Source organism: Xyrauchen texanus, chromosome 2 (genome assembly GCF_025860055.1).
Source record: "Xyrauchen texanus isolate HMW12.3.18 chromosome 2, RBS_HiC_50CHRs, whole genome shotgun sequence".
NCBI lineage: Eukaryota > Metazoa > Chordata > Actinopteri > Cypriniformes > Catostomidae > Xyrauchen > Xyrauchen texanus.
In genome coordinates this window covers 17,180,340-17,189,821 of record NC_068277.1, presented here as the reverse complement: position 1 = coordinate 17,189,821, position 9,482 = coordinate 17,180,340, and the positions used below count along the sequence as shown (strand labels likewise).

The window sequence follows — 9,482 nt, the reverse complement described above, 5'->3', positions numbered from 1 at the left end:
CACTGAGGCCCCGGCTAAATGTTTTTATTTAATTTGTTAATATTGATCTTTATTAATAGTAATGTTTTGAGTGTTATAAATAGCATATTTGTTTAATTTATTTTTTAGCATTTGGGATTACATGGGGGCACTATTAAGGGGTGCAGTAATTTAAAAAAATTTGGGAACCTCTGCCATAGTGTAATGATGCTTCCATAGTCAGAGGAATGCAGTCGCAGGTATGGTTTAATTAAACAAATGGGGTATGAGAATACAAACAATGTAGCAAGAGATAGCCTTGCTTGTATGAACAAAAGAACGACCACACTGGCAACAGTGGCCAAGAGCAGTACTGTGTGAGACTAACGTTACTTGAATTCCAACTAAAACTGAGGGCATAGGCATATGCATGTGCATATACATACATACATATATATATATATATATATATATATATATATATATATATATATATATATATATACACACACACAGAAGTATATATAAATTTGATGAGACACAGATGTGCAGTAATTAGGAGCAGGTGATTTCTATTTAGAAGGCTGGTGAGGTTGATCTAATGACTGGCACAGCTGAGGGTGGAAATAAGCATGTCACACATAGGTAACTGTACTATAACTGCTTTTCCGTGAGAACTACTGCAGTTGGAAGACAAAGAAACATCATATATGTAAAAATATCAAGTGCTTACCATTCAAACCAAAACCACACCCATGCACTTTGCTCTCCTTGAGGTACATGACTTTCACACTGGAGATGGTGTCCTATATAAATCTTTGCTTATAGCCTCACCCTTTAGAAGATTGACTGTGTGATGATCTCTCACTCGTTGTTCACACAATTTTTATAGAAATGTAAGTAAAGAAAAATTTCTACCTAACTGCATTTAACATATGATGTCCTTGAATATTTATGTAACAATTTTGTTGAAGAAATACAGGTATTTATTTATTCAAATTTTATGTCTCTCTGTTCTAGGTGACAAATGGATGGTAATGTTTCTAAAATATTTGCTCGTGTAAAATATCTTAAGCATCTTTAATGTACATACACAAAGTACATTGACTTTAATATTACAAGTATTAATATTACACAATTTAGTACTCTCCATGAAATGTGTTTGCATGTTGAAAATAAATTACAACATTGTTTGAGGATGAAAAAAATTGTTTTTAGTGGAGCCAAATAAATAAATAAATAAATAAAATGCCACAGAGAAACTGCAAATGTCAGTATTCTATATTTATTTTATCAGAATCATTATTTGATTTGGTCAATTTCCACTTTTTCCCCAACTCATTTGTACTTGTTGTACATAAAAAAATATTTCTGCATTTTAGAAAATGTACCATGTTCAGCACTCTTCCATGCAGTGTTTGTCTGCAATATTCTAATTTTGCTCTTCAGTGGAATAGTGAACATAATTCTATGTGAAAGACTGAGGAGAAGAAAATGTGAACGGTGTGCTGGTAATGTACACTTCAATGTTATTTTAATTTTTTTCTTGCTGCTTCATTAAATGTTAAATTATAAGAACTTTTAATGTTGATGAGATGTAATGTACAGTAGTATATTATACAGCAGAAATACGATAGCCTTGCTACACTTTAATTCAATGTTGCTGGAGTGGTCTTTTCCATACATTTTATATCAAAGCTCAACAGTGGGCATTGAATCAATACTGTAAGTTTAATTTTAGTAGTTATAGTTCTTTATTCTTCTATCCCCCTCAATTTTATTTTTCAGCACAGCAGAGATGGGTTCAACACACTCCGTCAGACGGTGACCCACCTCAACCAAATTGCTCTGATGTCAGTAGTGGGCTAAAATTGTACTTCAGATTTAAGTTTGTTCATTCACAATTCAGTACACCAGTATAACCTTCATGCATTCAGAGAGAATACATTCTTTGTTTCCCCTAGGATCGAGATAGTGTGGACCTGAACTACACAATGCTACAATTTCCTGGGGACAACACAAACACAGAGGGCTCTGTGAGCGTGCAGAGAGAGAATACAATAAAGGACACTGTGTATTCCAGCCTAAAATGTCAAATTTCAAACATTACTGAAGGGAACTAATGTTTTTTTTTATTTTTATTTTTTCTTGTAATTGTTCAAAGACTGTTGACACATGACATGATTGGACTGAAATAAGTATGTATTTGAACTTTTTAAATTACTAAAGACTTACCTAAGACTTGGAAAACATGGTGGTCCTTATCTTCAACAGAATTCCATTAACCATAGAGGTTGCATCATATAGAGTATGGGCTTCACATTAAGCATTTCCAGGTACTGGTCTTTAAAACTGATTAATAGTAATAAAATATATATTTTTATTATTGTTATGGTATTGAATATAATTGTATTATTCAATGTTATATTTATATCTTGATTACATCACTTTCACTCAACATTGCAAGGCTATCTGATAAAACCATTGAGCCATCATTTCAGAAATGCTTTAATTTCAAAGTAAATTGAACACTACACAACTTACCTATAAACTGTGTAAATGAATGTCTAGTACAAAGAGTTATGTTCTTAAAACCTAGTTCAGATGGCAAATCAAATATAGATCACATTATTATTTCTGTAAATACTGTTTACACAGAGATTTGCCAATTACACTGTAACCTCAAGAGGGTGGTTATAATGTGCAAAAGTAATTTCACCCCTGTTGCTAATTTATAATTGGTGAAACCACAGGTGTCCAAAATTTATTATTGGGGGTCAGATGCAGAAAAAAAAAATACTGTAATACAGCCGCATGACTGTAATAATAATGATAATAAAAGGCTAAATGTTCTTAGATTGCCACACTACATTACATTTGCATTGTCAGTTTATATGTGTTTAATCACTCTTTGTGCTCGTATGTGTAAAATCTAGATGGGTTTTTGTTCATGTTTTGTCCCTGTTTCCTTGTTATGTGAGCTTTCTGTTTCCCTCCATGTTCATGTGTCTTGTTTTCATTGGTTCATTGTTTGATTACTTCATCAGTTCTAGTTTGTGATTGGTTTTAATTAATTATTTTGTTTAAAGTTTGTTCATTGGCATATGTTTCCCCATGTCCATGTATTTAAGCCCTCATGTTTGCCATTTTCTCTAGTATTGATGTTAATTTGTGTAACAGAGATCAAGGCATGTCAAGTTCACAGTCAAGTTTCAAGTTTATGTGTCAAGTTCTTGTTCACTGGTATAGTTAGAGTTTCTTGCATAATTATCATTTTGTAAATAAACTGCACTTGGGTTCTACACATTGCCAGCTACACAAGCATTACAGCATACTAGACAAGAAACAATGGCAAACGTGAGGGCTTAAATACATGGACATGGGGAAATATATGCCAATGAACAAACAGAACTCTAAACAAGATAACAAGACAATTAGCTAAAACCAATCACAAACTAGAACTGATAACAAAGTAATCAAACAATAAACCAATGAAAACAAGACACATGGACGTAGAGGGAAACAGGAAGGTCACATGACAAGGAAACAGGAACAAAACATGGCATGGAACATGAACAAACTTTTCAAAATAAAGGACATCTAGATGTTACAGTATGGTATGCTTGAAATTGTATGTGGAAATAAAGGATATTTAACTCACAAAGAAGACTTGTAATGAAACAGTACATTTATGTTACTGTACTTTTTTTTAAAGTCATTTACAGGTGTCTATAAAGTACTCAAATTGTACTTTAGTGAAATTATGGATATTGATTAAAAATGTTAATTAGATGTCCAAGCATACTTGAAGAAAGTAAAAAAGTTAAGAAAGCTCAACAACAGCAACCTAATAATAATAATAATAATAATAAAATAATAAAATAATAATGATAAAATAGTGCATAGCAAGAGCAAGGACCATCATGGAATTTAGAGTTGGATATTTTACACAGCCACAGTTATTAAACAAAGCACTCAGTCATCCAATGTCACATTTGCTAATTGCCTTTTCACCTCCAGACCAACTCCATGTTTTTAGGATTTTTCTGAAGACCAATCCATAAAAATTAATCAATGGGTTGTGACTTATTTGAGAGCTGTTTTGCTTCATTGCTGATGGTGGACATGTCATCGTAATGCTCTCTGCAGTACATCTATGCATATGACCACTGACCAAGGATGCCCCAAAAAAGGAACACAATGATCATAGCCTTCATTTCTAAAGAGATTATCTACAAAGTGCAGCCTTTATGTAAGATCATTGATAATGTTATCAAAAATCTAAAAACAAGTTCTCTAAAAGAGAGATGAATAAAAATATGTGAGGTGCTAACCAATCAAATGGTCAGGCATTGTGGGGCATTTCAGATCAAGTATTTGTGTAACAAATGTTCATGTAAATCATGCACTTACCCAAAGCAAATCAGGCCAAAACAAAGAAAACAAGTAATCATGTCAAGCACAATTAAGAGTACACTAGTTTAATGAGTCTGAATAGGAGATCCTGACAATGACCCACCACAAAAAGTGGGTAAACATCAGAGTTTTAGTAAGCATTCAGGCTTTTCCACCAAGAACTTCACAACATGCAGATAACATTATTGATAACATTGTAACAAATATTGGCGTTATTTACATGCTGTTTCACCAGAGGGGAACTGGCTCCCCCAGCAGGGGCAGACTGGGACTAAAAATTGGCCCTAGGCTTTCTGGCCCAGTGCGGCCCAGCATACCTGGCCCACAACACACCACAACATAACGTAAGCTCATTTGTATTGGAAAAAATTTAATTAAATTCAATATTTCTATTGACTGCTTGTCATGACAATGGGCCACACCAGTTCAAAAACTGTCATAACTTTAAACAAAAAACCACTGAATGTGATGAGTGGATTTTTTCGAGAAAGCACTAAAATAATCACTTTATAGCTCTGACAAATAACATGTCAGATTTTTTTCCTCCACAACATGCAGATGTTAGGATAAAATGTACATAAAAGCGAAACAAGGGAAAGTGTGTATTTTAGGTGCTGTGACAAATTAGTATTTCTTTAAAGTTGTCAAATATCTTATTCACCTTTCAGCTTTTTTCTAGAAGTGAAAATAAACTATTGTCTTATTCAATATGAGGTTGAGGAAACAACAAGTATAATAATAATAATAATGTATTATATATGTATACTGTATATATATATATATATATATATATATATATATATATATATATATATATATATATATATATATATATAAGATAAAAAAGTATTGTTTAAAATAGTTAGATGAAAAAAGTGACACACACCAGGATACTGATGACAATGCTTACATTTTCAGGTCAATTACCCACATGACTATGTGTCAATGTATATGTAAACACATATAAATATAAACAAACATAAATATCTGTAAAAAATAAATAAAGCATACCTCTTAAAGTGTTGGTCTTTTCAGATATTTTGCAGATGAATTGCTCATATTTCACTCCATGTGAGTTTGTTGTGTTTTTATATCTGCAGTGTTTTAATTCATTCCCAAATTATTTTTTATGAAAAAGTGAAAAGCGCTATGCTTTGACAAGCACTGTTCCTGCTATCCTTTAAACAAAGTATGACTCAAAGACTCAGTTAGCCTCAAAGTATTATTTTTCATGACTTATTTTTGCATTTCTATCAAGCGTGAGCATTATTAAGCAATCCACACTTCAGTTCCCAAAGCTTTGCGGTATGACTAAGTTATGCAAATTACTATGTACTGCTCATAGTTTTACTCTTTGCCGATTTCATTTATGCTGCTCTTATTGTATTTGTTTTAACTTGCCGTTATTTGTCATTTTGTGATTATTCAAAGCTCATGTTATGCTTAATATGTTGATTTTGGTTGTCACAACTATTGTGATTTCTATGTCAAATAATGTGTTAAGATGAGTAAGTAATTTCAATATAAAAGCCATTACATAATTTCAAAATTAAAGCCATTTAACTGGCTTTACCTTACAGATTTGTTTTAATATTTGCTCTGTAATAGGGGTCTGTGCAAGCATATTGGAGTCCAGGGTGGCCGCATAAATTGTCTGTAGGAGAGGCCGGTACTTGTGCAGTAGTGGGCCGGTCCAAATTACCTAGCGGTCCACCAGGAAAACATCCAGTGCTCCCGATGGCCAATACACCCTTGGCCCACAGTGAGCCTGGTTTCCCCCCAAGGTTATTTTTTCCATCGATCAACATCTTAATGAGTTTTGTGTTAAGCCTCCAAACTAGGGGTCTAAATGCAAATATTATTGAATTATTTATTGAATTATTTACTTTAAGGCACAATTTACAACCATGCTTTTTATCAAACCACACTTTTATGACCCTAAGACATTCATATATTACAGCTTTTTTTTTCTGTTAAAGCATAATGTTCTTTAAAACTACTTTGAAATGGCATGTGTTGTGAAAAGCACTATACACATATGTGGCAGGGTGGAGAACGGGGCCGGGTTGTGATTCTACACACCCGGTCCCTTATCAGGCTAATCAAGCCTCCGAGAGGGATAAAGGATGACTTCGGAGGATTGTGCGGGAGAGAGACATCGTTTACAAACATGTCCGTCATGTGTTTGTGTTTCTTTATCATTAAAACTATTATTTATATTGCCAAGCCGGTTCTCGCCTCCTCCTTTCCATTGACTGCTTTACACTGGTGCTGAAATCCGTGAAGGAGGAGGGATATGCCGTAGTGGAGTTCTTGCCACTACCATCCACCCCAATGGGGCAGCCGCGGCCATCTGCCGGGGGACGAGGAGCCCGGCCGTCTGGAAGTGGAGGATGGCCGCTGACCGCGAGGGGAGAAGGGGCTCCTAACCGACCGCCTGGAGCGGTCAGGGCCGCTGCCAGGGGCGGAGGAGTCCCCTACCAGCTGCTGAAACGCGGCGGGGTCTGAGACCGCCAACCGCGAGCAGGGAGGGGCTTGCTGCCGACCGCCTGGAGTGGGTGAACTGCTGCCAGGGGCAGTGGGAGACCCCTTCTGTTCCCCAAGAACGCGGCGGGGCGTTCCGTCCGCCAGGGGCTGGAGGACTGCCTCCGATCCGCCCGGAGAGGTGCGGCTGTAGTCCGTTAGAGGGTGGAAGAGTGGCCGATGAACAAGCTACGGTGTATCGGAGAACTGCCGAGTAAGTGGTTTTTTTTCATCTCTCTCTCCTCTCTCTCTCTCACTGCCACTCCGTTGCCTTTTCCCTCTCGTTTAAATTTGACAGTGATTTTTGGGGGGTACTACACTGTTATAGGAATTACCCTCCATTTTATTATTTCCGTTTCCCTCCCCTTGTCCCCTCCCTCATCCAAGTGGACGGGGATGACCTGCCGGCAGACGGGGCTTCGGGCATGCCCTCCCACAGGGAAAGAGGGGAGGGGGGATGTACGTCATGCCGGGGGCTCCCCTGCCTGAGAGAACGAGGGAGGAATGTGGCAGGGCGGGGCCGGGTCGTGATTCTACACACTTGGTCCCTTATCAGGCTAATCAAGACTCCGAGAGGGATAAAGGCCAACTGCGGAGGATTGTGCGGGTGAGAGAGATCGTTTACGGACATGTCTGTCATGTGTGTGTTTGTGTTTGTTTAAGTTTATCATTAAAACTATTATTTATATTGCCAAGCCGGTTCTCGCCTCCTTCTTTCCATTGACTGCTTTACAACATATTAATTCTCAGATCTCCTAGAATTTTCACGCACAACAGTCTCTAGAGTTTACCCAGAATAAAAAAAAACAAAACAAAAACAACAACCAGTGAGTGGCATTTCTGCGGACAGAAACGCCTAGTTGATGAGAGAGGTCAATGGAGAATGGCCAGACTGGTTCAATCTGACAGAAACGCTATGGTAACTCAGATAACCATTATGTAAATGTAGTGAGCAGAATAGCATCTCCGAATGCACAAAGCATCGAACCTTGAGGTGGATGAGGTACATGTATTAGTGTTCCTAATAAAGTGCTCAGTGTATAGAATATGAAAAGTGTTTCTGGATCTGGCATACCTGACTAATGCAGCATAACTATGAGTTGATGACAAATTAGCTACTACCGTGCTGCCGTCCCCTCTGTTCGAGCCGCGCAAGAAAAAGCGCCGCTCACGGAGGCCGCCAGAGCACGCAGACTTCAGTGACGTCACGCCGGGCCAGTCCCCGCGTGCTTCACCACTACCCGAGAACTCCCCGCCGCCAGTCCATTTCAACGCAGGCGGACCAGCGCCCCTCCAACAGAGCGGTGGGTCTCGTCTCGTTCGGCGCGTCAGGGGACGACGGTGAAAAGGATGACAGCCTTTCCATTGACGCTGCATCCGACGACTGGCCGGGCTCGGCCTTCGCCAGAGCACGCGGACTTCAGTGACGTCACGCCGGGCCAGTCCCCGCGTGCTTCACCACTACCCGAGAACTCCCCGCCGCCAGTCCATTTCAACGCAGGCGGACCAGCACCCTCCTACAGAGCGGTGGGTCTCGTCTCGTTCGGCGCGTCAGGGGACGATGGTGAAAAGGATGACAGCCTTTCCATTGACGCTGCATCCGACGACTGGCCGGGCTCGGCCTTCGACCCCGCGCCGTCGACATTAGCGGACACGAGCACGGGCACCAGCATGGACTCAGAGATCGTCCGCATCCTGTCTAAAACGGTAAGAGAGTTCACTGAACGCTTCACTGAAACTCGGAAGGATTCGAAGGCTATGCGTCACTTCCTGCCCAAGCGCTCCAGCTCGTCACAGAGCCGCCAGAGACCGCCTCAGCAGCAGCAGCGAGCCAAGGCGGCGCCTCCCGTCTCCAAAACGTGTAAAACATTACCCAGTCCCCTTACAGGCGGCTGGAAATGTCTGTACAGCAGTCAATGGGCCAGTCACAGAACTCGCTCACCTGCACTCAAATGCCGATTTAACGGCAACACACAGAAATCACATTTTCTGCCTGTGTCACTAAGGGGCCACGTGTTCCTAAGAGCAGGAAGCTTTATGAAAGTGGCGCGCGTGCCTATTACAATGTATGCACCCCCACCCGTAAACACTGTCTATATAGTTTTCAAACATTTCTCCAGCTCATGCTGCGAGCATTACGGAGATAGCGCGCGTGCCTGTGATTTCACACGCACCCCTGCACTCGGCACTCAACACAGCTGCTCAGCGCGCGCGCGCGCCTCTGAGAGCTGTAAGCTCAGTGTTAGCACATTTTCTGCCTGTGTCACTAAGGGGTCACGTGTCCACACTAAAGTGCGCATTCCCACATATCAATACTGTCCAAACAGTGCCAAATACTTCCCCAGCTCAGCTGGACGCTCCATAAATGTAGATCATGTGCCTATTGTCATGTATGCACCACTACACACAAGCACTGTTCCCACAGTTATAAACACTTCCCCAGTAAAAGCGGGAAATACTATAAAAGTAGCGCACGTGCCTGCTGCCATGCATGCACCCCTACACACAAACACTGTATGCATAGCCAAAAAACCCCCGCCACGAGCGGAAGACTTTATGAAAGTGGCGCGCGTGCCTACTACAGT

General features: G+C 39.8%; 1 long non-coding RNA gene across 1 annotated transcript; it reads left to right on the top strand.

Annotated features, from left to right (window-relative positions):
• Nucleotides 1-811: 811 nt before the first annotated feature.
• Nucleotides 812-2,817, top strand: LOC127617072 (uncharacterized). Its single transcript, XR_007967271.1, has 4 exons — nucleotides 812-854; nucleotides 979-1,469; nucleotides 1,747-1,811; nucleotides 1,923-2,817. It is a non-coding gene; the product is annotated as an uncharacterized LOC127617072 (long non-coding RNA).
• The last annotated feature ends 6,665 nt before the right edge of the window (nucleotides 2,818-9,482 follow it).